This window comes from Pan troglodytes, chromosome 17 (assembly GCF_028858775.2).
Source record: "Pan troglodytes isolate AG18354 chromosome 17, NHGRI_mPanTro3-v2.0_pri, whole genome shotgun sequence".
Taxonomy (NCBI): domain Eukaryota; kingdom Metazoa; phylum Chordata; class Mammalia; order Primates; family Hominidae; genus Pan; species Pan troglodytes.
The window spans coordinates 35,187,342-35,195,102 of NC_072415.2; the positions used below are offsets into that span (position 1 = coordinate 35,187,342).

General features: G+C 37.2%; 1 protein-coding gene across 5 annotated transcripts in view; it reads right to left on the reverse strand.

Moving 5' to 3' along the window:
- The window catches only part of ZNF521 (zinc finger protein 521), a 293,245-nt gene that overhangs the window by 282,852 nt on the left and 2,632 nt on the right, over positions 1-7,761 (reverse strand). The window contains exon 1 of one of the 5 annotated variants that reach the window (XM_054671694.2): positions 3,389-3,504. The exons of the other annotated variants lie outside the window; for them this stretch is intronic. The gene's annotated coding sequence lies outside the window, so the exon portion shown is untranslated. Of the gene's footprint in view, positions 1-3,388; positions 3,505-7,761 lie in introns of those variants that run through there. 5 annotated transcript variants of the gene reach the window in all.

Genomic DNA, 7,761 nt, shown 5'->3' on the forward strand with positions numbered 1-7,761 from the left:
GCTCCATAAGAGCAAGGCTTATATATCTGTTTGGTTCACAGCTGAATCCTCAGAACTTAGTACAGTGCCTGGGATAAGACGGGCATCAAAAACCAAAACACAACAAAACAAAAACCCCCCAGAACTTGTTAAATGATGAATAAGCTTCCTCATTTTAGTGACAGAAAGTCTAAATCCTAGAGTACAGAGGGTAAATGGCTTGCCAAAACACACAGCAAATCAGAGTATGCCCCCGTGCTCTTCCTGCTCTGCAACCATTTCCCTACAAGCACTAGTATCCAAGTCACAATACTTATGACCATAACTAATTGTTTGTTTTTATTTTCAACTCTTTCCAGGAATTAATATGCACTCCCTTGAGCCCACAGTTCTTCTTAACCCTTGCCTCATGTCTGCAAAACATCATACAACTTTGCAAGTTGCACACTGACAACCCCAAACCCCGCTATGTATAGGAACTTCAGACTCCATACATCAGCATTCAAGCAATGATTCTGTTTTGACTTCATTAGTACTTGGTAGATCAATGTTTGTGAAGACTTTACAGCCTTTTTCCTTTTCTTTTTTTTTTTTTTTGAGACGGAGTCTCGCTCTGTCGCCCAGGCTGGAGGCTGGAGTGCAGTGGAGCCATCTTGGCTCACTGAAAGCTCCGCCTCCCAGGTTCCCGCCATTCTCCTGCCTCAGCCTCCCCAGTAGCTGGGACTACAGGCGCCCGTCACCACGCCCGGCTAATTTTTTGTATTTTTAGTAGAGACGGGGTTTCACCGTGTTAGCCAGGATGGTCTCAATCTCCTGACCTCGTGATCCGCCCGCCTCGGTCTCCCAAAGTGCTGGGATTACAGGCATGAGCCACCGCGCCCGGCCTTCCTTTTCTTAATGTATAAAAGTAATCAATGAAAGACAAAAGGTGCTGATAGTGGTGATAAAAAGCATATGTCTGATAAACTTAACACAACTAAGACAACCTAAATCATTAGGAATGCTGAAAGCAATTAATATGTAGTCTTATTCAAGCACTAACTGGACCTAATCTGGCTCTATTGTGAAAGATAAGAATATTAGCTAAGAACATGTATGAAATGCTGGAAATTGTTTCTTGAAGTCAATATAAAGTTTAAAGCACAGTGATATTTTTTAGATTCCAGGTCACAGAAACTCCTATAATATAGCAAGTTATAGTTTACTGTGTGGACTGTTCACCTCACTACAGGTTTCAACAAATGTATTTTGTATGAATATATGGAACTGTCTGTAATCAATGAGGATTTTGTCCCTATCAGGTAAATAAGTTTCCATCTTGACATATCATATCCTTCACAGTATACTGATGGGATAATAAATTTTGAGAAAAAGCCAATCATAAGATGGAAAGAGAAGGTAATAAAATCAGTGAAATAATGAGACTCAATGATACGCTGATTTTAATTTCAAAAAGGAAATCTTATTCTTTGACACCAATTTTAATTGGAAAAAAGTCCAATTTTTCCCTTAAAACATTATTAACACTTTTATGGACTTACTAAACAAAGTGCATTTCCTATAGAAGGTTTAGAGTATGTTTCTGTGTATATAGATTATGTATGTGTGTGTCTCACAATATGTTGTGATAACTGAGGGATGTAAACTCTTGGGTTTCACATATACAAAAAAATTATCATAACCAAAATATCGAAATATAAATCCAACAAACTGCACTATTATGAAAACAAATATTCTGAATGTCAATCACTTGACCTTGCTCAGATTGGGAGAGCTATGATCATGCGGGAATAGTATATATGCTTTCCAAACCAAATCATCTTTATTTAAAAATAAGATTCAAAATGAACACGTACCTAACACATACACACATAAAAATGACAGACATACACATTTTTTTTCTTTTCAGGATTTTTCAAAGCATTTACTATCCCATAGAATTAAAAGAGATGCTGCCCCAAAATAATAATTTTTAAACTTAATCTTTTTTTTAAAAGTGTTCTAAGAAAGGGGAGTTTTTACACAGTCATATTGGAATCTAAATTTGTTTAATGACCAAATTATAAACCTCTGCAATCTGACAACTAGAGTAGAAATACTAACTATAGTATGTGCTGCCATAATAATGATACCCACAAGATCAGCCCAGTGCTTGTAGCTGTGGCAGGGTCCCCAGGCAGCAGGATAACTGCTGCTTGATCATTATCCCTGCTAAAACTGAAGCTACTGAAGTTTTAAAGAATTCATATCTTACTGAATTTCTTTCATCTCTAATAATTACTAAACTGGCATAATTACTTATACTAGAAGTGGAATGTGATGCATGCTAAAAGCCCAAGGTGCCTAAAATTAAAGTTTTTTATTAAAAAAAAAAAAAGCTGTGATTCTACTTAGTTTTCAAAGATTTATCTTGTGTCGGGCTTTTTATGCCAGGAGTTGCATAATTATTTAAACCATTTAAAAGCTTTCCTTACACTATTTGATTAATACTATAACAGAGCTATTTAAATTTACTAATGTTAACTTTAATGTTTAAGTTTTAATTGCTTTGTAATAACACTGTTGCAGAACATATTTTAAATCAGACAAGTACGCTTTCACTACAACAAACAAGGTATATGCAATCCTAGCACCATGTAGTCCCCAAACAAAAAACAGGAACATTTCAGATTTAATTGAAATGGGATTAGAAAGTTGCATGCATCTCCCCCACCCCTAGAACTAACTTTAACCTTTGACAGCACAACAGGAGTCAATGAAGAAAAAAATTAAATACATCTGGGAAAATACTTAGCTACAGGTTTGATGTGGAATATCAGCCTTTGTATCAAAATCTCATTCAATTCAAAAGCATTCTTTCACATCTTACTTAATGATAATATTTACATTTGTAATGATGCAGACAGCTGCTAAAATATACAAATACTGCAAGTCTTAAAATCACTTTCTCTCTTAAAATTAACTGAAAAACTGAACATAGTATCCATTAAATCCAGCCATGAGGAATGTATTCTGTGGCAACAGAATTAATGACAGTAAACCAGCAATGTGAATCCTGACAGATGAATTAATAAAACACATCAATAGGAAAAAGAGACCCTTCATAAAATTCTTAATTGATCTTAGTAGACCTACTCTTTTCTACTATCAAAACCTCTTTCTTCTTATTACATGCTTTTACATCAAAATGAAAACTCAAGCAAGTATACTTAATAATATGCTTCAACTTATGTCAACAAGTATTTAACTAGAATTTACCAGACTAACGAGCCCTCACAAACAGACTCCTTTAAAAACAGAGGGAGGCAGGTACAAATGTTCCTCTGAGGTGAAAAGAAATCTCCTACAAATATGCTGCGAGTCTTGCACTAGACCAAATAAGCAAGTACAAAGAACTAAGTATAATTACCGGAAGCAAAAAGTTGAAAAATTCTGTCATCACTGTTAGACGTCACTGCTGTCAGTAAGGATAACTACAGTGGTTTTTAAAGGATATGGAAACACTCTGGCAAAACAAAAAAGAAAAATTATTAACAGCTTGCTTTATAAAAGGCTGCTTGCTAATCTCAAATCCCTTTGTAATTTCATTTTTACATGTATGCTTTTATGTTCAGTATCCTATTTTTTGTCCTTTTTTGGCTGGATGAATAAAAGACAACAATCCACTCATGCATAAAACAGATGTTTTTGTTTTTAAGGCCAAGTGGAATCTTATGAATTTGTGTGCCCTCACTTTAAGAAGATGCTGCCAGAAGTGCTGAAATCGTGAAACCGGCGTTTTGGAAGAGACTCACTGGACCATCAGTTCTGGAACTTTGACTAGCACTCATGGGATCCTTGCCAACTGTAATTGCTGTTTTTGTTTATGTCGGATTGTCTACTGATTGGACTATAATCAATTTAATGACTTCAACATCTAGTCAGTATAATTTAAAGGTGGTGGAGGGAAGAAACAGTCACTGGTTGATAGATGAATAGAAGAACATTTGCAAGTGTCTGAAGGAGTATGGATGTCAAACACTGTTTGAGCTTCTGCAGTGTTTCCAATAATCAGGCTTTTTAGCATACAAGTCCAAAAGTAAAGCATACATTTCTGTATGCCAATTAGTATTTTTGCCTGTACAATCATGAAAAGAAATCTCTCTCCCTAATTTGTGTGTGTATGTATCTTTTCTTATTTTTTTAAAAACTCACCTTAGGTTAAAATCTAATCATGAAAAAAGGGAGTCACAACCTGTCTAAAAATAATTTTGAGGGAAAGCCATATTGCAATTCTTAAAAGCAAAGCACTGCACTGTCTTAAAACAATTACCTTTACACACAAAATTGGGGGCTTTTTTTTTTCTAATTATGTCATCATTTCCAAAATCAAAACTCAATCTTTACTGATGAGGTTTTTTTTTGTTTAAGAAATGAAACATATGAAATATAAGAGAAACACTTTTTTTTTGGTTATACTTCACCTGTCTACCCGTAAGTATATATATTTTGACTTTGAAAATAAGAGAAAAAAATGTGTTTAAATAAGGACTGCAGAGTTTAATGTTTCTATTAAATTTCAGGGCCAGTACAAGCTCCCTGAGGTGGCTTTTCTAACACCTACAATTTTTAGAGCTTTTCCACTAGAGAATACAGCCTAATACACAGGTTTTCTTACTTTCAAAAGGTTTCAGGCTTAAAATCCATTGCCTTTACATTCAAATTCTATAGTTTACATTTCTTCTTTAAATTGCAGACTAAGTTTTGCCACTCTATTACATTTCTAAATAAATTACTCTACTCAAAAATAAAATAAAATAAACCTTCCTAAGTACAAAAGAAGGTAAATGGGGGAAAGGTCAATCACAAGTGTGATAACTTCAAAATGTGCCAAGTTACAAAGGGTTAGCTACTGTGACGGCCAAGTTAAACAAGGCACTTCTGGGGCTCTCTTTCTCCCTGGTTCCCACCACTCCTCTCCAGAGGTCCCTGGTATGGGTTTATGAACACCTGAGGGTTCAGATATCCTAATTGTGTCTTGTGTTTAACTTGGCCATTTAAGTGACTAAGTGCTCCCCTCTCTCCTTCCCAGCTTTATAACTTGGCTCTTACTGAATATATCACACCTTTATATAGTGGACCACTTTTTCCTTTTTACAGTGCTTTTTGGAGTAAATTTCAAAAAAAGATTGTTTGTTATTAGGTAAAATGGCCGAGAAACTTCCATCAGAGAGGCACCACAAGGAAGAGAATAAATAGCCAGCAAGAAAAATAGAAATAGGTCACAATTGACCAATTTGATGCAACTGATTTGCTGCCTCTAAAAATAAGCTGACAGGAGAACTATTTTGAGTCAGGTAATCTACTCAAGTACCATGTCTACTCTCAGGAATTGAGACAAATATCCAAATAATATAAATGGGGCAGAAAGAGTGACTCATTTAATTGTCTGTCCATCCATGCCTCTAATAACTGGCTTCAATTCTCTATTTCATTAAATAGAAGGGGTTATCCTGAAGATTCATACCATAAGGACAGAATAAGTTTGTCGACTTTGTATGTGGGCTGATAGAATTTTGATGCTAGGGCTTTGAGAGGCAGGAGGGGTAAAGGAGTTCCATGTTTCAAAATATACTTCCAGCTTTTACAAATAGAAAAGTGAATCTTTTCGGTGTTTAACAGGTTTAATGTACTTTAGAGGAGGTAAGTAGACCAACCAGGACCTGCTCCACTGAAGCTAGAAATATGGTACCTACTCTCAGGAGATGGGTTCTTAGGACAATTACACTGAAGTTTCCTACAAACAAAAAACCCAGCATACTTTTTCAAGTAAACATAATTATTCCTTCAGGGTACTAAATTATGAGAATTCACACAATAAATTCAACTGTTAATAGAAATGTCCTGGTAGTCTGTATTTTTAAGCATTTGGTTGCAAATAAAGACTCCAAACCTAACTGACATTGTGTCTTAATGTTTTTATCTGCCTTAGGTAAATTACTTTCCTGAGATACAAGTTTCAAATTATATCAAACTGACAGTCATGTCAGCAATATCTTTTACATCTTGTTGGTTAAAGTACTAGTATGCATGTAAGACAGAAGTTGGAAATTCAGTGCAGAACTTCATGTTTTATTTAGAAGGGCCTATTGCATTTTCATGGTTTCCAATGCCTCCTTCAAGTTGGCTATAATCTACGTGGTTTTGAAATACTGTCACTCATCTAATAAAATCAGACTTTTTATCTTTTAATTGCAAACCTATTAATCAGTTATTCATAAATGAAGAAACACAACAGGACTGCCTTTCTATACCTGCTGATAGCAAAGTGTTGTTCACTGCATATTACTACTAATATGATACCAGAACACATGTCATAGTAACACCTCCCTGGCTTTTCTATGATCCAAGTGTGACCTTCTGAATGATATAATGGACAATCCGCATACTCAGAACACTCCTACAACACATTTTGAAAAATTGGAGACCCTTCCAAGAAGACATAGGGAAATCAAAATACTGAAGAGAAGGCTAGGTATTTAACAAGAGCCACCCAGAATGCCCTTCCTCTTCTTCAAAACCGCTACTAATATCAAAATGATTCGTTTGGTATAGCTCATCTACATATGAATTTTTCAAGGCATACCCTGAAGAAAAACAATCCGCTCTTCAGTGAGGACTGTACTATTTTTATTCCTGTCTTCAGCTTCTCATCCCCAAAAGCCCAGCCAGCCCACCTGAGGCCATTCGCTCTTTTGGGAGTTGTCCAAGCAGCTGATAGGAGAGAACAGCACTGTGTTCCGCGCCCACACAGAATATGGAAGCTAAATCTTTGTTTTTAGTGTAAATATTTTATTTAGAATTTAGCAGTTGAAACAGATGCTGTGTCTTTGTGGGGAAGATATTTGGATAATTTTGCAACATGACGATAAAAGAATAAAATGTCCTCTTTACTCATTCTTCACTTGCCATTTTTTGCTTATTAACCTAAGAACTGCACAGGTATTTTGCAGTTCGACTTATCAAACCTGCCCAGCGAATACCGTCAACTGACGGATTCCCTTTACTGCCCATAAAATCCTACGTGCATGAGAAGAAATCATCTTCAGGAAGCACTGGGAACAAACGCATTCACAGTCAACCGAACTTTCGCTGTAAATTCACTCCAAAAGCAGGTGAACCAAATGCTCAGAAGCTGCGAGTGAACAAAACTGCCAATCGTGCAAACTTTAATAAACTTTTTTTTTTTGAAAAGAAAAATCCCTCCCAAATTCCTTCACGGGGGTTTCAGAAGCTTCTTGGAGCCCTTTCCACCGGACAGGCACTAACCGCTATCCTACTTCAACTCGGAAAGTTCTTCTTTCCAAGTGACTAGGAAGAGGTTTGTCCTGGTACTTCGCTCAGCGTTACTTTCAAGAAAGCCGGGGTCTCGGGCAAGTCTCGCCGGCGCGAGCCTGGTCCACCGTTACCCTGACACCCGCGCACGCCCGTGGCGTTTCTTTTTTCACTGTCGACACTTGGATCTTTCAGGCCCTGGGTCTAGGTTTCCCCCAGAAAAATGAGGGGCCCATGTGACGGAAACCACCAGACACACTGTGTGGAGACACATGCCAACGATTCACCTCGTTTCCGAACTAAAACTTCTGCGCTTTAGGAAAAAAGCAAGCGTTCCAATCTGCGAGGCCCTCCCCCACCCCGTCCCTTCCCAGGAGAAGAAAGAAAGGGCTTTGTGTGTGCGGTGAGGGCTCCGTTCACCGAGTTCAAAAATGCACAGCGGCCGGGGGCCGGGAGGCGTGGGGCGCC